Source organism: Equus przewalskii, chromosome 2 (assembly GCF_037783145.1).
Source record: "Equus przewalskii isolate Varuska chromosome 2, EquPr2, whole genome shotgun sequence".
In the NCBI taxonomy this organism is placed as follows: Eukaryota; Metazoa; Chordata; class Mammalia; order Perissodactyla; family Equidae; genus Equus; species Equus przewalskii.
In genome coordinates, this window is record NC_091832.1 from 66,254,044 (window position 1) to 66,280,316 (window position 26,273).

General features: G+C 39.1%; 1 protein-coding gene and 1 pseudogene across 4 annotated transcripts in view; both read left to right on the forward strand.

The window, feature by feature from the left end:
- The window catches only part of SH3RF1 (SH3 domain containing ring finger 1), a 183,974-nt gene that overhangs the window by 27,063 nt on the left and 130,638 nt on the right, over positions 1 to 26,273 (forward strand). The window lies entirely within an intron of this gene.
- Positions 8,555 to 9,589, forward strand: LOC139082051 (ATP synthase F(0) complex subunit B1, mitochondrial pseudogene; annotated as a pseudogene).

Consider the following 26,273-nt stretch of genomic DNA (forward strand, 5'->3'; position numbering starts at 1 on the left):
TAAGATTCCACTCTTAGATGTTCCAGTGTCTACTTTGAGAGTTTGTGCTTTGTAATATTCCCTGGAGACCTTAATTATTTTTAAAGAGAAGTTTTCCTTGATAGGTCTTGTGGTATAATTTGCAGTTAATTAATTGCAGTTATTCTGAGTACTCCTTTAAAATAATGTACTCATTTCATTAAGATAGAAATGTTTGATAGTGAAGTGGACATTGCTAAAGCTGGCATGGTTAAAAGTTTTAAACCTTTGACTATGCCTTTTAATTTTTTCAGAAAAGTCTTTGAACAGTTATTTAATAAAAACTGAAATGCACACATTGACTGAGGAGCAGTGGCTAGTTCCAAGGTTGATCCTTACAGATGTCTGCTTTGTTTTCTGAACAATACTTGTGACTCAGGGCTCACTTCATTAACCTCTCATTATTTCCCTCTATGCTTGACTTCTTGAACATTAGCTTTTTTCTTTCTGTTGCTTGCGCACTTGGCCTGCATTATATCCTTCATGGTTTAATGGAGATAAGTGATGGTAACAAGAATATTCCCTTTATACAAAATAGGTAGATTTATAACCTTTCTTATTGGCTTAATCTTGGCCAAAACAGTGACCCACATGTGGTTGTGAAAAGGCAAAAATTTCACATTGAAGAGGGAGATAAATAAGAGAAAAAATGAATGAAGCATTATTTCAGTAAGTATATTCTAAACTTAAGAATTGATCAAGGACAGTGCCAAGAGTGCATTTTTGAGAGTGCATGAAGGACCCATATAGTGTCTTGAAGCTGGCAAAAAGTGAAGGAGGAAAAGAAAAAAAATTAGCTTTGCGGGGCCTGCCCTGTGGCCAGGTTGTTAAGTTCATGTGCTCCACTTCGGCGGCCCAGGGTTTTGCTGGTTCAGATCCTGGGCATGGACATGGCATCACTCATCAAGCCATGCTGAGGTGGCATCCCATGTAGCACAACCAGAGGTACTCACAACTAGAATATACAGCTGTGCACTGGCGGCGTTTGGGGAGAAGAAGGAGGAGGAAAAAATTTTGGCAACAGATGTTAGCTCAGGTGCCAATCTTTAAAAGAAAAAATTAGCTTGGAAATTACTTACCTGTCAATTTTTCTGCCTCAGATAGTTAAATAGATAGCCTAAAAATGAAATAGGAAGAAAAAGGATAAGGAAGCTATAAATGCTGCTTCTGAAGTGATGGGAGGCAGAACTAAATGTGAGGCAGGAGGGAGTAGAAGGAAGATGGTAATGGTAAAAGAATTCTTTATAGCAGTATATTAGCACAGCCAAAACGTTTTCAAAATGTAAGTGAATATTCCCTAAGCTAACGATCCTGTGATAATTTTTATTTAGCGGTTAGGTGATGTGAAGGAATAAACCTTGGCAGTATAGTTGGCTGAGTTGTGCCAGAATAAAAGAGGCAATGACTTGTTGCTTGTGAAAGGAGCCCAGAGCTGGTTCTTGATCTTTTAGCTGTCAGATCTGATCTTGAGAAAGTCATTTGGCCCTGATAGACGTGAGTCCATAATTCTCAGCCTTTTCAGCCCCACAGGCATCTGTTAGGACGGATCTGTAAGAATGTCCTGTATGTTTGGAACAGAGATGTCCCGTAGATTTGTGGTGTTGGTACATTGGGAGGACAGCAGAGTCTCCATGACAGCTTAACATTCTGTCTTCTTCATAGTGGTGAAAACGGTTTATGGGGCCTCCTTTCTTTTGGCCAGGTTTGGAATTCCCCTTACCTTTTCACTCCCAGGACACCTGGGAGGCCCCTTTCCTCTCTGCTGTGATGAATTTTACCAGCGCAGGCTGGACTTGGGTTTCTGTCCCAATTCTGGACAAGCTTGGAGATACTCTCAGTTTTCAACTTTTTTTTTTAACCTTTAGCCTCAGTGTTGTCATTTCTCGCCAATTATAGTATAGAAAAAAGTACGATATTTGAGCAGCATTTTTCTAAATGTGTCTTGGAATGGTGATCGAGGGCGTACAGAGGATGTGTAGTCCAGTCAGCTCTTCTCTTTGTTCTGATGTTCAATCTCAGGTCAAACTGTTGATGTTGACTTCCCATCTTTTAGTTCCTAGGAGAGGAAGTTTCTATTCCATTTCCTCATTTCTTCTCCTTGACCTTTCACATAAATCTAGAGCATCCAGAAACCCCTGATATTTTTTTCTTTCTTTTGAGTTTGTATGAAGAATTCTGTGTGTACATCAATTTTTTTTTTTTTTCTGGAGAGAGAGTCCACACACTTTCCTCAGACTGTTGTAGGGCTGCGTAACCCAAAAATGGTAAGAACCACAGGTCTCGAATAAGCTTATTTCCTGTTTCTTGATTAAGACTATGGGGTATTCTCTCTCTTCAGTCTTATTACTAAATCCTTATCAGTAATACATATCCGTCTGACCTTCATCTTCATTATCTTGTATCTTCTTGCTGACCTTTCTGGTCTCAGGGCATGCTCCTTAATTTTTTCAAAACTCCATTACTCGCCATAACCAAGCTTCCCGCGTTTCATCACTGCGTTTCCTCACTCTATATGTGACTCAGTTGCATGTATGGTTCCCTCCCATGAGCCACATTGGGGGCCTTATCATTCAAATCTGCATTACAAAATATGTGAAACTCCACATGTACATTACACCAGCCCCCAGACTAGGTTCTTTCTTTTCTTTTCGATAGAGTAGGATATTTTTTCAATATGTAAGTGTGGTTCTTCTCGTTCTTCTCTCAACCTTTAAGATAGTCCTCCTCTATTTTCTTCACAAAAATTATATCTGGTAAAGACTTCAGAATCTAGTATTTGTAGCCTGCTAGTTGTTGATGTGGGCAACCACCTTCTGGACATATGCAACTATGTCTCCTCTCAGTCAGTTTTACTTCTCTCTTGAGTAAAGAAGCACCTGGTGATGGTTCTGAATCACTTTTGGATGGTTATGTTCTTTAAAATGTTCTGTGATGTTAAGCATGACCCTCTTCCCAACCAAATCACCTTCACTCTGTGTCTAGGAACATTCCAGGTTGGTTTTCCACATCACACCACTCCTTTTCTCTCTGCTTATTTTATTCCTGGCTACTAGACGTCAGGTGCCGGTTCATTAGCAGACATTACTGTGCATGTCACACAGCCAGTTGGCACCACATTTTTGGCTCCTTCCAATGAATCTCTTTCTAGTTGGCTGGCAAATTAAATCTGTTCATTGAGAAGAGCGTATGTGTGTATGTGTGTTTGTGTTTGTTTATATGTGTATTACTGGCGGAGGATGAGGCAGAAGCAAAAATTGGGCTGGTTAAATACAGTCATCTCTCTTCTATATTCTTTCTTTTTCTCCTCTTTGTTTTGTAGCAGAGGAGATCCTGGATTTTGTTACTCAGTTTTTATGCCTGTCAGTAAATTATTCGTTAGCTTTTGAGTCTACATATTTAGCATTGTATTATTAGAATAATAAGAAACAATATACATATTCACATATCCATTGCTCTATTGTAGAGACCCATGACCACAGTGATGATGAGTTAACTTATATGGAAGTATTTAGAATAAATAGTAGCTTCTTGCTGTTTGCCAGGCAATGTTCTAAGTGCTTTACGTGTATTAACTTGTTTCATTCTCACAGCAACACTATGAGGTAGTTGCTATTATTATCTCAATTTCACAGATGGGAAATAGACACAGAGAGGTTAAGTAACTTGTTTGTGGTACAGCTAATAAGTAACTGTATCTTTTAGAATACTTAAGCTATGGTATAGTAACAACCCATAAATTTGAGAGACTGAATGCTGCAAAGACTTCTTTCTCAGTCATGATCCATGTCCAGATGGGATCCAGCGGCACTGTACTCATGGCAGTTATTCACAGACCCAGGCTGACAAAGGCTCCCTCTCAACACGTACTGCTAGGAAGGAAACTGGTGAGTCAAGCTCTGGCTTTGAAAGCTTCCACCTGGAAGTGACACATTTTACTTCTCACATTTCGTTGTCCAAACCAAGTCACTTGGCCATGACTCCATTTAAAGGAAGTAGGGACGCGCAGTCCTGCCATGTGCCCAGGGGCAGAGAAGAATTGGACTGTTTGTGAACAGCCCTAATAATTACCACAGTGGTGCAGCCAGGACTGGAATCCAGGCAGTCCAGCTACACAGGCTGTGCCATTCCTAGAGCACAATGACCATAACTGAAGAAGACGCATGGCAAATATCCTAAGGCATATATTTTCCAGAACAGTTTCGTCACTTAAGATGCAGAGGACGTGTCATTGAAATTAAGTAAAATTCACCTATAATCTGCTCCTTACTACATGATTTGTAATTATTAATATGGCATGCTATGATATGAGGAGGAGTGTAGCATGATAGGTAAGAACATGGATTCTGGAGTTAGGCTGCTTGGATTGGAATGCCAGCTCTGTAACAGATTACCTGTGTGACCTTGGGTGAGTTACTTAACTGCTCTATGCTTTAACTGCCTCATATTTAAATGGGAATAGTAATAGCACCTATCATATAGAGTTACTGTATCATTGAAAGGGATTTTTAAAATTGTGTGTGTATTGGTATTAAATAGCAAGTATGAAATTCATAGTAAATATTGAATAAATGTTAGCAACTATTTTTTATTATGAATTTTGTCATGCCACAGAGTAAGTGACATCTCTACAAACTTAACTATAAGCAAAAATGTTTGATGACCAGGTTAGGCTACAAGGATATCACTGTTACTGTGTAAACGAGACAATCATAATGCTTGGGTACAGTTCAGTGTTTATAAATTTCCGTTTGTGTTCATTAAGAATTAGAGAAGTGTTATACTAAGTCTTGTTTTCCACAGTGGGATTATAGAAGGAATCCTGTTTTGAGAATCTCAACGTAAAAGAACTTATTAATTTAGTTATTAAATATGTTTGTACCCAGCAAACCTAATATATGAAAATCGAGATGTGGAAGACTTAGAGGATTTTTTTGAGCTCTAGAACAGTGGTTGTCAGTGGGGGCTTGGGAGTGATTTTGTCCCCCAGGGGACATCTGGCAATGTCTGGAGACATTTGTCATACTGAACTGGAGGAGGTGGCCCTACTGTCATCTAGTTAGAGCAGAGGCCAGAGATGTTGCTAAACATCCTACAATGCACTGGACAGGCCACCTTCCCCAACGAAGAATGATCAGGTCCCAATGTCACTTGTACCAAGGTTGAGAAACTCGGAGTTAGAAACAGAAATCAATTTACTGGGGATTGCTTGAATTAGAAGGAATCCTGAGAGTGCAGGTAGATTCCTGTTGTAGTCAGTCTCCTTGTAATGACCTATTGGAAATAGCATGAGGCTATTTCCAAACACTGCCAGGCAGCTCATTCTAGCAAAGCTGTGCTGGGAGGTAGAGCAAAGTCTATTAAATGAGAAGTCTAGTGTTCAAAGTGTGTTAATTCATCCTCACCCGTGAAAGCAGCTATTAGGATATCTCTGTGTAGGTGTAGTAAATGTTCTTCCCCCAAACTATGTTCTTTAACCACTGTGGCAGTATATTGGAAGTTACGTGTTAATTTGCTTCCTGTGAGAAGTGGAAGATTGTGGTACTTGATCTGAGATCATATTCTAGATCAGGGTTTCTCAACCTCACACCATTGACATTTTGGGCTAGATAATCCTTTTTCTGTGCAGGTTTGTTCTGTGCACTGTAGGATATTTAGCAGCATCCCTGACATGTACCCACTAGATGCCAGTGGCACACTCCACTCCAATTCCCTCCTCCTGACCAGTAGGGCAATAAAGAATTTGGCATTACAAAATGTTTTCTGGTGGGGACAGGGGAGGGAATGCACCCAGAGGAGAACCCCTGCTTTAGAGTAAATTTGGACGAGGACATTGTTTTCTCAGGGAGTTGTTCAGATGGACTAAATGGACAGGTTTAGCAGAGTGAGGTGGGGACAGAAGAACAACAAACCAGGAGTACTTTTCAGCTTTAGGGACAGAGAGAGAATCAGAGAATCAGAATGACAGTTGGAGAAGAGTTGGAGTACCTGATGGGGAAGCAGATGGTAACTGGCAGGGACAGAATATGTTTTACGGCTGCTCTGGGGCAGGGGTAGAAATAGAGAAATTGAGGGGGAAGGAAGACCCTCAGAGTTACCTGAAAGCTAGATTTTCAATTACGTCTCTTAATGAAATGTCAGCTTGTAAGGACAGAGCTGACAAGTAAGAAAGAGTAATGGTTCTGTGAAATAATAGGGTAGAGGGAGGTGGTTTGCTGATTACGCTGCTCATTATCTGGAGGCTATGAAGAAAATCAGTCAATGAATTATTGTGGTGAAATATAGCTTTCACTTTTCCAGAAGCCAAACCACCAAAAAAAAAAAAAAAGAAACTAAAATAAGTAGATTTATTTTTCATGACTTAAAATGACAATTCTTGTTTACCAATGAGTTAATGAGGAAAAGTGTAATGCAATGAGTTAATAGATTAAAAAAACTTAGAAGACTACCTGCCGCATGGTAAGCTTTCAATAAATGTTAGTTATCAGTAGTTGTTAAAATGAAGACTGATGAATAATCATACTCAGTATGGTTTTAATTTTAAATTACTTTATTCTAATTTTTTGAAAATTAGTTAATTCTTCTACGATATATAGACTACCTGTTAACTTCCAGATAATCAGAATATTAAATTAACTAGAACATCCCATTTACCAACTATTTTGAGTAAATCAGAGTTTTATTATAATCTGCTACATATTAAGACTTAATATTTACAACCTGGCAGTTTCTACCATTGGTCAGATTTGTAAATTATATCATGTTTGGAGTTTAGGGATTAAACTAAAGTCCTGCTTAATTTAAGTTTGATGGGCATGAATCTTATTTGGGTGTTTGAGCATATCACCAAAGAAGGGTAAAAAATATCTAGTAGCAGCCAACTTTCAGGACTAAAGCACAGTTTATAAAAATTTACTGAATCAACTTCATTTTAAATAGCTATGATGTAGGTACTATGTTGTTTCAATCAGAAAGCATCTTAGTCAGGTTCAGTTCATTTGCCCTGGCTAAACCAGCTCCCCTGCTACTCTAGGATGTGATATGACCAAAGTTTGCCTTTTATTTTAACTTCAAGGGGTTGAGGAAAAAGGGTCAGTGGAGTGAGAAGACCTGGATTCAAGGGTCCATTTTAGCTATTATTTCATCATTATTATCTGACCTTGGGCTAGTCTTTGGATCCTGTTGAAGGTCAGTTTCCGACATTCAGTAGGGGTAATAATGCCCACCTAAAATAAAATCATTGTAAGAATGAATGAATTTTGAAGGCACTATGGAAATCATGAAGCTCGATGACTTGGTCTAGCTGTATTTTCTAGTTTCTACCTCCACTGTTTTGTTCTCCACGTTGCTATAGTGATCTTCCTAAATGTGAATCTAAACACTCACTCTCCTGTGTAAATCTCTTCAGAACCCTCTATTGAATAGAGAATAAAGTGCCAAAATTTTAGCACAGTCTACAAGAGCCATCCACTTACTCTCGCCTTACAGGTCTTTACAAGCGCCCTCACTGGCCGTCCAGTATTTAGGGTACTCTGAACCAGTCGCTGCATATCTGCCTTTGTGCAGGCCATCACCTCTACCCTCTTTGACCACCTGACCAGCTCCCTGGCCTGGCACTCAGGCCTTCTTTTTTGCCAGTACACTACTGTGTCTTGGATATATTTCCATTCTAGAATTTTTTAAACTGTTGAAATATTTTTTTTTCATGTTTCTTCTAGACTAATAGGATTTTAAAAACAGGACCTGATATCTATATATCTTTGTATTTCCAATGTCAAACAGTGCCTGACGTGTAGTAGGTATTTGATGAATATAGTTGAATGAATCAGTAATTGAAGAGAAATGGTTCAGGCAGAAGTAGAAAAAGGCATTGATTGTCCAGGACTCTGATGGGAATAGAAATGGGTGTTTTGGTGGTGGTGGGTAGTTAGTGGAGGAGTAAGTATCCTGTCACAGCTCGGGGCAAATCCAGTCTTGGCAGTTTAGAATCTTGAGTGTAAGAGAAATTTATTTTCCTTTTTATTTATGAATAACAAATGTGGGGCAGTAAAACATTAGATAGACTGTAGTAAAAGCAACCATAATATAGAAACGGGACACATTCCTTGAATGCCCACGTGCCAGTACTATGTTAAGTGCTTGGCATATTAACTCAGTTAATTCTCATAACAACCCCATGAGATAGGTGTTATTACCCTCTCCCATTTATAAATGAAGACACGTGGGACTGAGCAGGTAAGTAAGCCCAGGGCACACAGCTGCTGCGAGGCAGAGCTGGGATCCCACCCCAGGCCCCAGTGCTTGTGGCTTTTACACTGGATCTTACCACCTCACAGGGACAGGACAGTCAAAGACACTGTTTGTCAACCTCTTGAGCCTAGTATATTGTTTTTACTTAACATCCATAAACTTAAAGAAGTGTATCTCATCTTTAGAGCATTTTTTAAAAAAGGGAAGTCAGTAATATTTGAATAATTAATACTTACTATTTTAAGCTTAAAGTTGAGATTTTTAATTTAGATTGGAAATATTTGTAGAATTTTATTGAAAAACAGGTGAAAACCATTTAAAAGAAATTTTCTGGAGCCACCATCTTGTTCCTGTCCCTGACAGATTCTCCTGTCCTGGTCACTGGGACGCTTATACTGGTGCCTGGACCCTTGCTGAGCATGCTGTCCCACATGGTACTTTCTGCTGCCACCACAGCAGCCACCTCTGAGGAACACAGCCCTTCTTGGTCCAGGGGTATTGCAGGCAACAAGGATCTTTCACACGGGGCAGCCAAGTCTTGCTGCTGTACCACGTCTTCCTGAATATGGAGGAAAAGTTCTTTTGGGGCCGATCCCTCAGGAATTCTTCCAGTTTCTTTATCCTAAAACCGGTACAACAGGACCCTATATGCTCAGAACTGGGCTTGTCTTATATTTTCTCTCCAAAGAAATATATGTGATTACTCCAGAGACCATCTCTGCCATATCAACAATAGAGTTTCTTGTCTTAAGTAATTAAAAAATATGGTGCCTCTATTGGAGAATTTGCTGAGAAACATGTTGAAAAAAAAAATGGCCCAACTACAAGAGGTGAAGCAGGCTTCCATCAAACACATCCAGGCTGCGACTGATCTGGAGAAGTCACAGCAGGCACTGGTTCAAAAGCTCCATTACCTTTTTGATCTCCAGAGGAATAACATTGCTATGGCCTCAGAGGGTGCTCACTAGGAACGCTGCCTGGAGTACACAGGAAGTAAAGAATTGCCTAGACTATCATATCTCCCTGCAGAATATGATGCGTTGAAGGAACAAGAGCACATGATAAAGTGGGTGGAGAATCACGTGGTACAGAGCATCTCCTCACAGCAGGAAAAGGAGACAATAGCCAAGTGCGTTTCGGATCTAAAGCAGCTCAAAGAAGGCTCGAGCACAGCCAGTTCTGTAAAAGCATCTCTCCCAGTTGAGACAGCCAGCAACAGTTGGCTGAGTAAATGGACACTAGTCTATATGACAAAATATTTCTGTATTGCTGTCTCCTGAAGTTATAGTTTCCCTTTCCTAAAAATGAAAAGTTTGAGTTTCATATAGTGAGAGAATTAAAATAATCCATTGGCCGGCGAGATATTTCTCATCCTTCTTGCTCTGCATTTTGAGTTGTTCCATGATCATTTTTGAATAAGCAGTTTGCTTTTTATAAAATTTGGTGCTTGACTAAAGATTACCAAATAGTAGTTTAAATTTGTACTTAATTCTACCATGCTGCAATAAAGTGACAGTTGAAAATTATTTTTTATTAACTCAGTGGATGAAGAAAAGAAACGTTTGAAATGCCTTTTATTAATCTGTTGCTTAGATAGAGTGGATGAAACATCGATGGCTCTATTTGAGGGCCAGCATTTTGAATGAGATACATTTTGACTATAAACATGGTATGGTTTGTTTAGATTTGGTTCATTTAAAGTCATATTGAGTTAAACATTTTTTTCTTTTAAATGATCCATCCATGTAAGTACAATTAGAGGTTACAGTACATTTTTATATTTGTTGTTTCAAGTAAATCTTACTCATAGTTGCAATTTGGCCTTGATTCTACATTTGACGTTTGCACATATATCTTATAAACTCTCAGGGGTTGGTTTTGTTCCCAGCTGTGAAGAGAATGCTTTCAGTGCTCAGTAAGTAATGCTCTGTGGAGTTACTCTCTACATTAGCTTTCTCTTGTCACTCTTCCGCCTCAACCCAGGATATTTAGAGGGGTGTTAGGAAAACCTTCTGAAAACAATGATGCTGAACAGTTAGAAATTTCAGTGCTTTGGGACTTGTTAAGAGTTTTAAACAGTGAATGTTCATTGTAATCTTCTAAAAGGAGAGTATAGTATACATCCTTTCCCAAATGTATGTGACCATAATAGGGTTTTTTGTTTTGTTTTGAGGTACACCAGTACACATTTCCAAGTGTGCCAAGGAACACAGTCAGTTTGGGGAACAAAAGGGTCATGTATTTTAGAATAAATTATTACTGTTTAAGTTGCTGTTTTGAAGATTCAGAAATTGTTCCTTTGATAATTGTTTAAAGAAAGTGGCCAGCAGAAGTATTAGAGGATTGAACTGAGGTTGACAAAAGCAGCATTCTTAATTAAATTCAAATATTTTAATTATTCTATGTAAGTCTCTTCATTTAATAAAAGAAGGAGAATGTAAGGATGAGTCCATTTTCCCACAACCGAGGTTGGAATTAAAATCATGATTTATTTTTATTGGAAAGCAGTGACAGTTGAGACAGAGTTCAGATATCTTTGGTTAACTGGAGACCTTGAGAGTTTCTGGAAAAACTCACTCTTTTGAGATAAAGTAAAATTGACTTAAGAAAAGTGTAGCCATAGGTCAACTTGCCTATAGCAGAATGAATTATAACTATGGACAGGAGCCTTAAGGCCTTTTCTAGAATAAGCCCTGAAATGGAATTATGGTAGATACCAAACCATTTGTGAACCTAAGAGAGCTCTTCTGGTGGTGCTTTTATTATTATTATTTTTAATCAAAGTAAGACATTTTTTGGTTTGCACTCTTGGAACCATCTGGAATTTCTTTCAAGAGCAGATTTTTTTAAAAAATAAGATTTTAACACTGTAAAGTTATAAGAGATGTTTGTGGAACTATTCAGCAGAGTTAGTCTAGAATTCCTAAAGTAGGACAGGGAAATTCAAACAATTTTTTTGAGTGTAGATATAGTGTGTATGTGTCTGTATGAAAAACTGAAATGGTGTATGTACTAATAGATGATTACAAATTGTGGCAGGTGGAATAATGTCCGCTTCCCCCAAGTGTGTCCACATTCTCTCCCTGTAACCTGTGAATATGTTGTTACATGGCAAACGGAGCTTAAGATTGCTAATCAGCTGCCCTTGAGATGAGGAGATGATCCTAGAGTATTTAGATGGGTCTGGTATAATCACATGGGCCTTTAGTAGTGGAAGAGGGGAGCAGAGAAGAAGGTAGAGAGATGCCAGGTGAGAAAGACTTAACCCGCTGTTGCTGGCTTTGAAGATGGAAGGAGGACCCATGAGCCAAAGAATGCAGGCAACCTGTATAAGCTGGTAAAGGCAAGAGAATGGATTCTTCCCAGAGCGTTCAGAAAGGAATGCAGTCCTGCTGACACCTTAATTTTAGCTCAGTGAGACCCATTTTAGACTTCGACTTCCAGAACTGTGGTATAACAAATTTGTGTCGCTTTAAGCCACGACGTTTGTAGTAATTTGCTACAGCAGCCATAGAAAACTAACACACCTGTATGCTGAAATCTGTTTAGGTGGACTGCCTTATTTGATGATCACCCGATTTTACAGCCAGTATTGTCTAGTGCAGATTTTTAGTTCTTATGGAAAGTATACGTTTAGCATTTGTATTCATGATGATCTGCTTACTGCTCCTGGAAACAGTTTAAAAAGTGGAAGAGTGAGACAACTTGTTGAAGAAAGACAAGATTTGAAAGGGCATTATGTGACTTTTACAGGAAGTAAAATCCTCAGTAAAGTTCAAATCAGGCATTTGGGATTCAGAATCACTTCATGACTACAGGATTTATGGACTTTCCTTTATTCACTCTTGTGGCATTATTTTTTAAAAGTTTTCCTTATGAGTTTCCTGCATTGAAGCATTTGGAAATGCAGTAGATTCTGCTCCAGGGTCCTGGGATGGTCTGTTTCCCTGTGGGAAATTCTGGTATAGCTCACCCACTGCCCTTTGACAGTCCTCTTAAAAGTGCCTGGGTCTGTCTCGATGGGCACTGTGGTGCTGCCAGGGCTGTGGAGTCTCTCTACTCTCATTGTTTCCAGTCCACTAGTGGAAAAAGGCACACACGGAGAGTAATTATAGATCAATATGGTAGTATAGTAAAATAAATAATGTGTGGATATTACGCAACACCCAGGGATCCCAGCTACCCCTGCCAAATGTTGCTTGAGAATATAAAATGCTAATTCAGATTTTAAAAGAAACATTATGTTGCTGTGGGCTCCATTACAAGCTGTAGAGCATAAATTCCAACTTGACACCTGACACCTGTTAAGAAAACCACATATTTTTGTTGCCGTGTATGGTCTCCATGAATCATTTGCCATATACCTATCAGTGAAAGATGAACTATTTGGTGACAGATATAGTTTATTCGAGAGGAACGTTTTTGAAATATGTCAAATAGGGAATAGTTCTTTGTTTCCATTTACCATTTCAAATCTTTTTAGTGTTTAATAAATTTAGAGTTTTTTGAAAATAGGTTATTGATTAATGTTATATTCTGTTGTATTTGTTCTTTCTTATTCTTATCATTTTGTAATTGGAATTAATTGACGTCTCGATTCTTTTTTATGTATTTTTAAAACCAGTTTGGTCGTTGAGGTAGTACAACTTATGTTTAGAATTAGGGGCAACTAATGTTGTTTTAACTCATTCAATTCATCACCCAATCACAGTTATTATAAGACTTTAGCTTCACTGATAGTTTTGGCATACAGTACGAAATACAGTTACAAAGATATATTTCATTATCTACAGTAGTTTCCTGTAAAATTGATGGTGCATCTTAGCCAATTATTTAAATAGCTCCTGACCTAAAGACATTTGCTGCTGGCTTATGCTTTTTCTGTCCTCCCTTTTTTGGAGGGAGCGGTGGTTAAAGCAGGTTAGCAAGAGCTATGGTTCATTATCTCATTAATTACTGAGTCTATGTTCTCTGTTCTTTCCTGCTCCTTTTTTAGTCAAGTTCCATCATATTTTTCCTTGTTATAGCGTTCTTTATTTTTTGCTTTTCACTGCTATGGAATGGTGGTGTTACAGTGACCCGTAAAAAACTTGATATACAGACACGACAAGTGCGGTAAAAAGCACAATCCTTTTGATTTATGAATTTAAAACTGAATGGTAAATGTCAAGTGATTGAGAAAGGCAAACCAAGTAGGAGTTTAAATTAATTTCAGAAACAAAATATACTCTTTTATATATGGCATGTTTTCTGTTGTCTGGAAGGTTCTTCTTCATTCACTTACCAAAGGCACTTTAACCACCCACCTCTTTCATTCACATTAAGAGCACTAAACAAAAGAGACAAACTATGAGTCACAACATTTGGTTGTTCTGATGTCACGACATTAACTAGAATAATGGCATTAGTCAGAATATTGTTTCTCCTGAAAGTGATTATCCGAAGTGTGTTGCTATATATAGCTTTATTCCTTGTCTCATGGGTCACTGCATAGTGTCACGTACTCTTGACTCCAGTCTGTTTTATTCAGAGGGGCTGTCAGCAACATGGCAGCCACTGTGGGTCACGGCCTGACCGTCTTCCCTTGTCTGCCAGAGGAAGGCGTGTCCCTTCTCCTCTCCGACACTAACGTGTCTCCGCCCATCTCTTCTCTTATCCTGTTCCTTAGTAGATGCTGTCATTCTGCAATTTCAGTCTCTCCCTTTCCACTGGATTCTTCTCTTTGAACTCCTCAAATTACTTCTCCCCCTTAAGACACACACCCAGACACCCACACGTACATTCAGTCACACCACCTCCTCTCCACACTGCTGCTCCCTCATGCCACCAACCTTTTGGGTCCTTCCTTTTATGACCAGGCCTTGGCAGGCAGTGTACACCGGGCTGCATTTCCTAGACTGACTCACTTCCTTTAGCACTCTGCAGTCGCCCTTCTCTCTTGATGAAAGTGCCCTCTTGACAGTTCCTGATTCTTCTTAGTCACAAAATCCTTTGGCTTTTTCTCAGTGTTTATTCTTTACATCTGTGCATTTGACCTTCTTGCACACAACTGGGTTCTTGAAACTGCCCCTTTCCTTTCTCCTGTGCCTGGCATTCTCTCCAGGGTTTTCTCTCTGACCTCTCTGGGGCTGACCCCAGTTCAGTCTTGTGACTTTAGCGGTCACCACCTTGCTGATGACTCCTGGTGATCTCCAGCCCTAACTGGTGCCTGAGTGCACAGTCCTACACAGTCAGCTGACTTTCTTCTCTGTGAGGTTGGCCGGCACTCAAACCCAGCATGTCTGAAGCGGAAGCTGGAAGCACACCTCCCTTTCTTCTCGATTCCTGTCCTCTTTCCCTGATGCCTAGCTTTGTTCATGGCCCTGTCCTCCCTCTGTCACCCAGGGTGCACTCAGGGTCAGCCAGTCCTTTACTGGCACTCCCTTTGTCTTTGTCATGTGTTTTGGATTCATCGGTGCGCAGAGCCTGCCCCCTGTACCCCCAGGGGCTGCGGTAACTGGGCTCCCTCTTCTCGGTCTCTCCTCTTTCCCATTTAGTCTGCACACTGCTCTGGGGTTACTCTGCTCAGAGCATGGTGAAGCCCTCCTTTGGCACCTTGTTCCCTACGGAATGAGACTGTATATCTTGGGCTGGCTCTCTAGGCCCTCAGTGATCGGCCCCAATTTCCCGTTCCAACCTCATCTTTGACTTCCCCCTTCAGTACGCTGTTCCAGCTGGGTGAAGCCGCATTAAGCAAATTCTGTTGGCTCTGTCTTCAAAATACGCCTAATCTTGCTACTTTTCAGCACCTCTGCTGTAACCTCCCCAGTCAAGCTGTCGTAGTCTCCTGGATTCCTGCAATAGCCTTGTACCTGGTTACCCTGAGGCTGCTTTTATATCCTAGAGTCAGTTTTTCATGCAATTGGCAGAGACATCTTTTAAAAATAAAATTCAGATCATCGCTCTGTAGAAATAGACAATATGCCATTTCCTCTGTTCACAACTCTCTAGTGGCTTCTCCCTTCCACTTAGAACAAAATCGTATCAACTATTTATGACAACAAGACCATTCAGAATCTGGTTCAGTGGTTCTCAGTGGGAGGTACTGCTCCCTTTCTGTCACCCGTAGGAGTGTTGGGAAATGTGTGGTGGCTCCTTTGATTGTTACAAGGATGGTACTATTGGCATTCAGTGTCTCAAGGGCTATGATGCTAGGCAGGAGCAAGACCATGTTATCCTGCCCCAAATGACAGTAGTGTTCTTATTGAGAAACACTCATTCTTCTCTCTGCTTACCTTTCCAGCAGCATCTCTTACCTGTCTCTGCTTCAGTGTTCTACTCCAGCCGCATTCGTCTTCTAGCTAGTCTTGTAACTGGCTGACTATTCAAACTGTGCCAAACTGTTGTGCCTCAGGGCCTTTGCACATGCTTTTCCATCTTTCTTCTGTTGAATAACTTCTTTTCTCACTTGATTCAGGTCTCTGTTCACATATCACATTCTCATTGAGCACTCTTATAGAAACCCCCCTAAATCACTGTGCCCTTACCCTGCTTTATTTTTCTTCTTGTACTTATCACTACCTGACATTAACCTTTATATTTATTTATGGATCTCTTTGTCTATCTTCTTCACTGGAAAATAAGCTCCATGAGAGCAGTGACCTTGCCTGTCTTGTTCACAGTGTATCCTCAACACCTAGAACTGTGCCTGTGACTGCATAGTGTTCAGTAAGCATTTATCAACTGAATGATTTTTGGATATGAATCACTTCAGGACATGGAGTGGAATAAGCTTAAGATATGAATCGACGGAAGGAACGGATGTCTGAGACTTGCCTCCCTCATGCTGTAGTGTCCCCTCTTTCCTCACCTATTTAGAGTCCACTCTATTTATCCCTCCAATTCCTACCCATCCTTTTAGGGCCTTTTCAGCTGTCATCTCTTGCACAATGCCTTCTCTGATCTTGCCAACTCCTCAGAACTCTTGTAGAACGTTGTGAGTATTTCTTATTGTCTGTGCTGCCTTCGCTGGCAGGTGTGATGATTTGTTTATGTTTCTGTCTCCCTCGCTGGTCCGTGCTCAGTGTCCGTTTCATCCTCCTATCCTTATGTGTGGAGTGCAACATCTTGCACTCAGTGGGCGTCCATTACCTGTTAGTTGAATAGGTTTTCTTTTGTGTCTTCCTGAGAGAAGGGTCCTTCCTTGAGGTTTCATGCCTGGAAGGCCCTGGAGGAGTGCCGTAAAGTGGCCTACGTGTTGGAGGACTGATGCCACCTGGGAAGGGGGTTGGGGGCAATGTTGTGTGTGCTTTACCTTTTTAAAGGTCTGCAGCTGGGTGGGCCTCAGGGAGTATGACACTGCACCTCATAAAAATGGACATGAGTACCAGGATGCTGTCCACACAGGCATTTCCTACAGCCCATTTGGCCTCATAGGCATCTCAGAACGTTCTATTTTAGATTGAGTTTTCTCAGCTGAACTTGTGTGTTCGAGGTGTGGTGGGGAGCAGGACGGAACACGGGGAATAAACATGTTCCATAAAAGTTAACGTGTCACAAAGTAGAGAGTTGTTAACCTAAGTTCTTTCTCACTTTTAGTTGTAAAATGCATTTTAGAAGGTGAAAGATTAACAGGGGAAGCAATAAACTGACTGAAATTTATCCTCAGATTACGATTCCACTTTTATTGAAGCAGACTTTGTTATTTTGTTACGGTATTTATCTAACTGTTGTTAATTTAGAGTTAAATTCTATTATCTTAAATCCCCGTTAGGAAGGTGTCAAATGTACAGAACAACCAATGATTTATAATTTAAAAGCATGTAATCATTGCCACATTTCTGGTTTTATATTGCAGTATATTTTGCCTTGGCAGGAAAACAAGTCAACTTAAAAGAAAAACAACAAGCAAATGGATGGAATATATGTTATCATCACGTAGTAGACGTCTACACTTAGTAATATTACAAGGAAAAACTAGTGGTAGAGTAGTTTTGGGGTGGGTGAGAGGAAGAAGACTTACTTAAGTATGAATTATGTAGTTTATTATTATTGTTTATCCAGTAAGCACTAAGGTCATGCTTTAGCTTAGCGGTTTGCTGTATGTGCTGTAGAAAGACTTAGGATCCCTTTAGGAAAAAGCCATCAGAATTGTAGAATACAGATATGACGTGAATGCTGAATTTTAAAACTCATGGCAAATTTTAGGGAGTAAAAGATGAAGTGTCATGTCCTCTTTGCTTTAACAGCTACGTTATTTTATTGTAAGGCATTAAAGATGTTGCCTTTAATTGTAGGTTATAAGGTTTGTTACGAGGGGTATAGTGTTTATATGTTAAAATGAAATGCTATCATGAAGATGATTTTAGCCTAGTGCACATATCTGACTCTGAGCCTTCTTTTCCGATGTTAATGTTTTCTCAATATTCCCAGAACAGAGTTGTTAGTATAGCCGATTATGGTAAATCTTGGGTTATACATTGTTTTTCTTTGATGGAGATCAAACCCAGCAATTTGGGCAATTTTTGAGTTTTATTTTTGTGGGAACTAGGTCTTAAAAGTGCTTCCAAATCCATGTCTGCTGGATGAGGACTCATCTGGGTGACTGTCTATCACAGTTTGTTGGAAAGACTTATTTTTTTACGTCCAGATGCTTCTCAGAGTTGTGTTTATAAACACTGTCAGAAGCAGAGAGTGTTGGGAATCTTCCACTTGAAAGAAAAATGACACAAAGAATAAAATCATTACTTGATGTGCCCGTCGTTTTGTGCTCAGCCGCTTCATCTTAATGCCATTGAGGATTACGCCTGCTCACTAGCAAGCACAGAATGATGTGGTGTCAGCAAATTGAAAACAGTATAAAATGCCCTGCGCACCTCTCATTTCTGATTAACCAGTTGAGACCTTTTGTCGTTAAAGTTGTGTTTAAACTGTTTTGACCCATGACGTTCAAAGACTAGGTACCTTTAACCACAATTTTTTGCCTGCGAAATTTTGTGGGCTTACCTTTAAGGCAAATTTAACCTGTGACTCACCTTCGTTCTCATTAATTTTGACAATAATCAAAACCTCTGCAATGACTTTGTTCTTGAAAATTATAAGTGCTGACCTCATAAAATGTTTGGATTTGTAGATTCTTACTCCAGATTGCATTTTCATGTTGTTTCAAGTTCCTGTGTGCATTGCATACCAATAAATAATCAGAGATTGTTATGATGTTCAAGCTTTATGATGCATGATGGTGAACAGAGCTTTGCAGGTCCGTGGTTTGACCGAGGTGTCCCGTGTAGTGAAAGGTAATCCTGCTGGAGCTGGTGTCCAGGTGCCCACTGCTGGAAGGTGGGCAGGACTGCGAACTGCTAAAATCGCCAAAGGCCAGATGATGGCTGTTCTTGAAACAGAGCAAATGTCACCCACCCCCAACAGCTGCCCCACTCCTCAATTCACCCTTGCCAAATAGGCACTCTCAAAGTATTAGTAAAAGGAATATTTATCCTGTGGAGGAGAGGATCAAACAGAAGTTCATCTGGTTCATTCATTTTTGACTGAAGAAAGCTCGTGTAAATATTTAATCATAGAACTTGTGAAATGACATCTATTTAAAATGAAATTTATTCTTATCAGTCTTCATGTGAAGAGTCAGCTAGCTGTGGACACGACTTGCCTTTTTCCTTCCAGTTATAAGTTCATAGTAAAGAAAGAAAATTATGTCAATTTCATTATTAAAACAGTCAAAATTATGCACAGTTTATAACAAAACTGTTTCCTACATTAGTTACTTTTCTCTTCATTATAGATAGGCAGTGAAACATTAGGCATGCTGGTAGACAGACAGATGATTCGCTTTGACTGATTTGCAGTATCTTAGTATTTCTTTCAAGCATAAACCAAAAATTCCTCCTTTCTCTTTTTTTCTTTTTTCTCTTCTTTCTCCTAATTTAGATTACCACAGGCTAATTTGAACTGACTGCATGGTTGTTGATTATTAATAACAAACTGTCTATTCAAGTATCTTTTTAGTCAACTGAGACAAAATAAAAATCTGGGAACAAACAGCATGACATTTAAATGAATAAAATGATTTTATACAGGGTGACAAGGAAATAAGTGATTCTGATGATTGCTTGATAAGGAAAATCAGTAGAGGGGCACAACTGAAGAAATAGTCTCATCTTCAAAATTTAAAGCCCCTTGTTGCAACAGCAAGAAGGCGTGAACACAGTTGAGTTTGGTCTCTTTGAGGAATCAGAGCAGCTGTCTACTGGCCCTCTGCCTGCAGACAGGCCTAAAGGAAACAGAAAACAGTAGACAAGGGAGAACAAACACAAGCTGCCCCTCATACACACCCCTCAAATATTCGCTAAGGGATTTCAGAGGGGAGTCCATTAGTTTTTTAGCAGACAATCTTTGATAGCATTCAAATAGTTTCTTTTAGGAAGAACGACTTGAAAATAAAGTAATGGCTCCTTTATTTGACATTGGTTAGGAAATTAGGTGTTCTCATGGGTGAATATTTAGCTTACTGGACTTTATTACGTCAAATACCAGAACCCTTTTTATTTTTGTAATTTTTATTCAGTCTTTCCTTAAATACATCAAGCACTCGCTACGTTGATTGAACAACGACTACGCAGCCAGGAGTAACCCTCTCCTGAGGATGTAGGAGTACCATTCCGTACACTCATTAGTACCCCGTGCCTTAACACAGTCCAGAGTCTGGTTTTTTCCTGTCTTTTGTAGAGGTCAGGCTGTCAGTTGTCACCTCTTCCACGTCATTATGCTCCTGTCTATCAGCTCCTCCTCTTCCTTTTTTTATGAGTTGAGAAATCAGATAACTGGATTTACTGTGACTTCTCTTCTATGTAAGGAAGTTGAGGATGGAGTCTTTGTGCTAAGTTGTGTTTGGCTGGGGGAGTCATGCTGCTTTGCTCAGGGCTTTATTTTAGAGGGTGGATCTGCCAAAAGTCTGACTTCTAAATACTGTAAATTACGTTGTGTTTAAGGCAACTTGAAAACATAGTTCACTCCTAATTACCTGAAGCAAAATCTTACTCCTAGATTATCTTTACTTAACATTTTTTACTCTTAGATGCTTCTCCCATTGATTACTTCATTCATATGTTTATTAGACACTACACTACCTACTTTGCATACTACAAATGCATGTAGTACTAGCTTCAGCTGTAATTAGGCAATTAACACTGCTCTAATTCTTAAATATAAATGACTTTGGCTTTATCTGCATTTTGGGTGTTTTTCCCCTGCAGCCTTTCCTCCCTGCTTCAAGAGTGGCTCAGCCTCCAACCCCAGGCTCCTGGTCCCAGCTCCGGGGAAATGGGTGAAAGGAGTTTCAGTTCAGGCCGGTGATTTTATAGAGAGATGGACGAATATTTTATTATTTAAAATATTTATATTTAAATAGATTTAATATGATGAAATATCATATTTATTAGTTATTAATTATATATTAATATACTTATTGATATAATATAAATAATTATTAAAATATAATATTAAACATGTGTATGTGTGTATATATGTACACACATATTTATGGATATATATGGATATATATGTGTATGAATACATATATGTATGTACACACACATTTAAAATAAAGATGGCTGTATCAGACTGGATTCTGATGCAAATGCTGGCTACTACTTATTCTCTCTAGGGATAAAAGCATTCACATTTAAATTAATTTCTTCCTGGAAGTTCAATCTGTAGACTATTCTTTGCACTGAGGTGATTTGGAGGATCAGCCCTGAGCTAACGTCCGTTGTCAATCCTCCCCTTTTTCCTAAGGAAGGCTGGCCCTGGGCTAACATCCGTGCCCATCTTCCTCTGTTTTTATACGGGATGCCTGCCACAGCATGGCTTGCCAGGCGGTGCATATGTTCGCACCCAGGATCCGAACTGGCAAACCCCGGTTCTGCCAAAGCAGAATGTGTGAAATTAACCACTGTGCCACTGGGCCTGCCCCAAGAGACCCAGTATTTTTGACCAATGATGCTAGAAAACATTTTTTCTCTCATTTTTGAAGAATTTACTTTTTACTGTAGTAAAATATATGTAACACAAAATTCGCCAATTTAAAGTGTGCAGTTCTGTGACATAAAGTACATTCACACTGCCGTGCATCCATCCGCAGAACCTTTTCATCTTCCTCACCTGCAGCTCTCCTATCCGTTAAGCCAGAACTCCCTCTTCTCTCTCCCTGTGCTCAGCCCAGTCTTTTATTCTTCACCATCAAGTCACATCTGACGCTCAGCTAACTGCGACCTTGGGGCTTTGTCCTTTGTGGGGAACTCCTGGTGTAGTAACCTGTCTTGTCCACCTCCAGCTTTGCGCTCCACCTTTCTGTCTCTAGTGCTTCTTCCCCCTTTCAACTACCCCTGAGCCCCAGACTGGTGTCCTGGGCCCTTTTACCAACTGACTTTCTCTGATTTTGTCAGCCACTACTTACCCTGATTTCCTGTTTCTTTGATTCACCGCCTGGTGAGACATTCCTGAAGGTGACAGCTTTGTTGGGTCATTTCTCTGTTACCCAGCCATTGGCTTTGGTGTTCTACCTGCTAGCTTCCAGACTTCTTCCCGGGTCAGTCTGTCTTCCTGCAGCTGCCTTTACTGGCCTTGATCCTGTCCAGCCTGCCCGGCTCATGTGGTTAACCAAGCCTTGCCTGAAGAAATAATATCAGGTCGATTTTAAATTCTAAACTAGCTTATTTTATTGAAGACCATGGGAAGTCTACTATACAAGATACTGAATGGTATTTTACTTTATTATACTGTGTCACACTGAAAAATGAATTACTAAATGTATTTGTTTAATTTACCAAAAATGTAAACAGCAGGAAAAATACTGAAGACTGTTAACTAACTTTCTAAAAATAAATTTTCAGTTAGCAATTAATGGATAATACAAAAGGGATAGAAGAATAATTCTCTTTAATAAATTTGACTACATGTTTAAGATATCTGTATTAACCCAAGTTATGAAGACATTTTCATATGTTGTTGTATTGCTGTTTATTGCTGTGTAGTAAACCACCACTAAATCTGATGTCTTAAAACAACAGTTTGTTATTTCTCATGGTTCTTGGGTTGGCTGGGCTCAGCTGTGCAGTTCTTCTGCTCCATGTACTGTCTGCTGGGGTCACTCATTAAGCTACATTGAGCTGGGAGCCTGGCTGGGGCTGGAACATCCAAGATGGCTTCACCCTCACATCTGGCACCTTAACTGAGGCTACCTGGGCCTTTCTCTCTGTACATGGTCTCTCAGTCTAGGCCAGCTTCTTTACTTGATGGCAGTATCCCAAGATGCTTTTTATTAGTTTTTTATTCTAACATTTTTTTAAGCTTTACTCCTAATCTGATTTAATTAGATTACTGTTAACTCTTTTAAAGAAATAGTTAAATACACCCAAGTAATTGTTTATATATATATATTATATATATATATTTATACATATATAGTGTGTGTGTGTGTGTGTGTGTGTGTGTATGTGTATCTAGTGTACTAGAGAAAAGAATTTTTGCTTGGAATAACTAGGCAGTTAATACTGCTTTGCACATGTATATATAATTTTCAAATGAATTGCTTTCGTGAGATATTCCTCATATATTAAAATGTAACATGAATTTTTGATGTGAAAACATGAGGAGAGAGCATTTCTCATTTCTGAACAGATGTTTGTATGCTCCATCATAGTCATTACATAGATCTTCTTTACACTCACAACAACAACAAAATAAGTGAGGGCAGTTATAGAAAATTTTACCTAAAAATATAATATTTCAAAAATTGCTAGAAAGCAGTTAAAATAGCTGAGTATCTCTAATTTAGGAATCATAAAGATGGATGCTAAACTAATTTGTAAAACGCTTAAACCTTTTTGTGTGTGTGTGTGTGATGAAGATTGGCCCTGAGCTAACATCTGTTGGTAATCCTCTTCTTTTTGCTTGAGGAAGATTCTCACTGAGCTAACATCTGTGCCAGTCTTTATCTATTTTATGTGGGATACTGCTGCAGTGTGGCTTGATAAGCAGTGCTAGGTCTGTGCCGAGGATCTGAACCTGTGAACCCCAGGCCACTGAATCAGAGTGTGCGAACCTAACCCCTACGCCACTGGGCCGGCCCAAAACCTCTTAATTTTAAACATTATAATTTTCAATTTTCCTAAACCTTTTACAAAATATGGGCTTCTAAACATTCTTTAGTTATTGTTTGCCTGCCTTACAAATACAGGCATACCTTGTTTTATTGCACATTGCTTTATTGTGCTCCATAGATTAAGTGCTTTTTACAAGACCCTCCACCAGTAAAAAGATGATGACTCACTGAAGGCTCAGATGATGGTTAGCACTTTTTAATTAAAGTATCTACCTTGTTTTTTTAGACGTAATGCTATTGCACACTTAATAGACTATACTATAGTGTAAATATAACTTTTATATGCACTGGGAAACCAGAAAGTTCATGTGACTCACTTTATTTGCAATGTTCACTTTATTGCAGTAGTCTGGAACTGACCCTGCAAACCTGTGAATTTGGTGTTCCCAAGAGAAACAACATGCAACTTCTATAATAAACAAAAATGATGTGTATGAATAGGCAATCTCAATAGGGCTATATCTATTAAAGAAATTGATCAATAATGAAAATAACTTTCCAAAACAGAAATCACCAGACCCAGATGACTGCACTGGTAAATTCTACCAAACATTTAAGGAAGAAATTGTACCAGATTGTCACAATCTCTTTAAGGAGATAGAAACAAAAGGAATACTTTCTAGCTCATTCTGTGAGGCCAGCATTATTACCTTAATACCAAAACCAGACAAAGACATTACAAGAAAGGAAAACTGCCAATATCTCTCATGAGCACAGATGCAAAAATCCTCAACAAAATATTAGCAGATTGAATCCAACAATGCATGAAAAGAATTATACACCATGACCAGGTCAGATTTATCCTGGATATGGAAGTCTGCCTTGTTCAGCATTCAAAAGTCAATTAATGTAATCCATCACGTCAGTGAGCTAAAGAAGAAAAAAAATGACATGATTATCAATACATGCTGAAAAAGCATTTGACAAAGTCCAATACCTATGCATGTTAAAACTCATTAAACCAGGAGTAGAGGGGAGCTTCCTCAATTTCATAAATAACATCTATAAAAACCCTAGAGCTAACATCATACTTAATGGTGAGAAACTCAAAGCTTTCCCACTAAGATCATGTATAAGACAAGGATGTCCCCTCCCACCACTCCTTTTCAACATCATTCTAGAAGTCCTAGCTAATGCAATAAGACAAGAAAAGGAAATACAACATACAGATTGAGACAGAAGAAATAAGTATTTGTTCACAGATGACGATTGTCTATGTAGAAAATCCTAAAGAATCAACAAAAAATTCCTAGAACTGATAAGCAATTATAGCAAGGTTGCAGAATATGTTCACAGATGATGATTGTCTATGTAGAAAATCCTAAAGAATCAACAAAAAATTCCTAGAACTGATAAGCAGTTATAGCAAGGTTGCAGAATATAAGGTTAATGTACAAAGTCAGTTGCTTTCAAATATATCAACAATGAACAAGTGGAATTTGAAATTAAAAGCACAATGCTATTTACATTAGCACCTCCAAAAATGAAATACTTGTGTATATAAATCTAGCAAAATTTGTACAAGATCTATATGAAGAAAACTACAGAACTCTGATAAAAGAAATCAAGGAAGAACTTAAATGGAGAGAAATTCCATGTTCATGGATAGTAAAACTCAATATTGTCAAGGTATCAGTTCTTCCACACTTGATCTCTAAATTCAACACAGTCTCAATCAACATCCCAGCAAGTTTTTTTGTGGATGTCAACAAACTGATTCCAAAGTTTATATGAGAGGCAAAAGACCCAGCCAGGCAACACAATAGAGAAGGGGAAGAACAAAGTTGGAGGAATGACGCTACCTACTTCAAGACTTCCTATAAAGCTACAGTAGTTAAGACAGGGTAGTATTGGCGAAAGAGCAGACAAATAGATCAGTGAAACAAGATGGAAGGCTCAAAAATAGACCTACACAAATATAGTCAACTGATATTTAATATAGGAGCAAAGACAATACAATGCAGTAAAGATAGTCTTTTCAACAAATGGTGCTAGAACAACTGGACATCAACCTGCAGTAAAATGAACCTAGACACAGACCTTACATCCGTCACAAAAATTAACTCAAAATGGAGCAGAGACCCACATGTAAAATGCAAAAGTATAAAATTCCTAGAAGATAACAGGAGAAAATCTATGTGACCTTGGATATGATGATGACTTTTTATTTTTTTTAATTAATTTTTTCTTTTAAGATTTTATTTTTCCTTTTTCTCCCAAAGTCCCCCAGTACATAGTTGTGTATTTTTAGTTGTAGGTCCTTCTAGTTGTGGCATGTGGGACGCTGCCTCAGCGTGGCTTAATGAGCAGTGCCATGTCTGCGCCCAGGATTCAAACTGGTGAAACCCTAGGCTGCCAAAGCAGAGCGTGTGAACTTAACCCCTCCGCCACAGGGGCCGGCTGGTAATTCTTTTTTTAAAGATTGCCACCTGAGCTAATATCTGTTGCCAATCTTCTTCTTCTTTTCTTTCCTTCTTCTCCCCAAAGTCCCCCCATACATAGTTGTATATTCTAGTTGTAGGTCCTTCTGGTTGTGCTCTGTGGGATGCCACCTCAGCATGGCTTGAGGAGTGGTGCTAGGTTCACATCCAGGATCAGAACCAGCAAAACCCTGAGCTGCCAAAGCAGAGTGTGCAAACTTAACCACTTGCCCAGGGGGCTGGCCCCACAATGATGACTTTTCAGATACAACACCAAAGGCGTGATCCATGAAGGAAAAATTGATAAGCTGGACTTCATTAAAATAAAAAAATTTGCTTTGCAACATTGTCAGGAGAATAAGAAGACAAACCACAGACCGGAAGAAAATATGTGCAGAAGACACCTCCAATAAGGGACTGTTATCTGAAATATG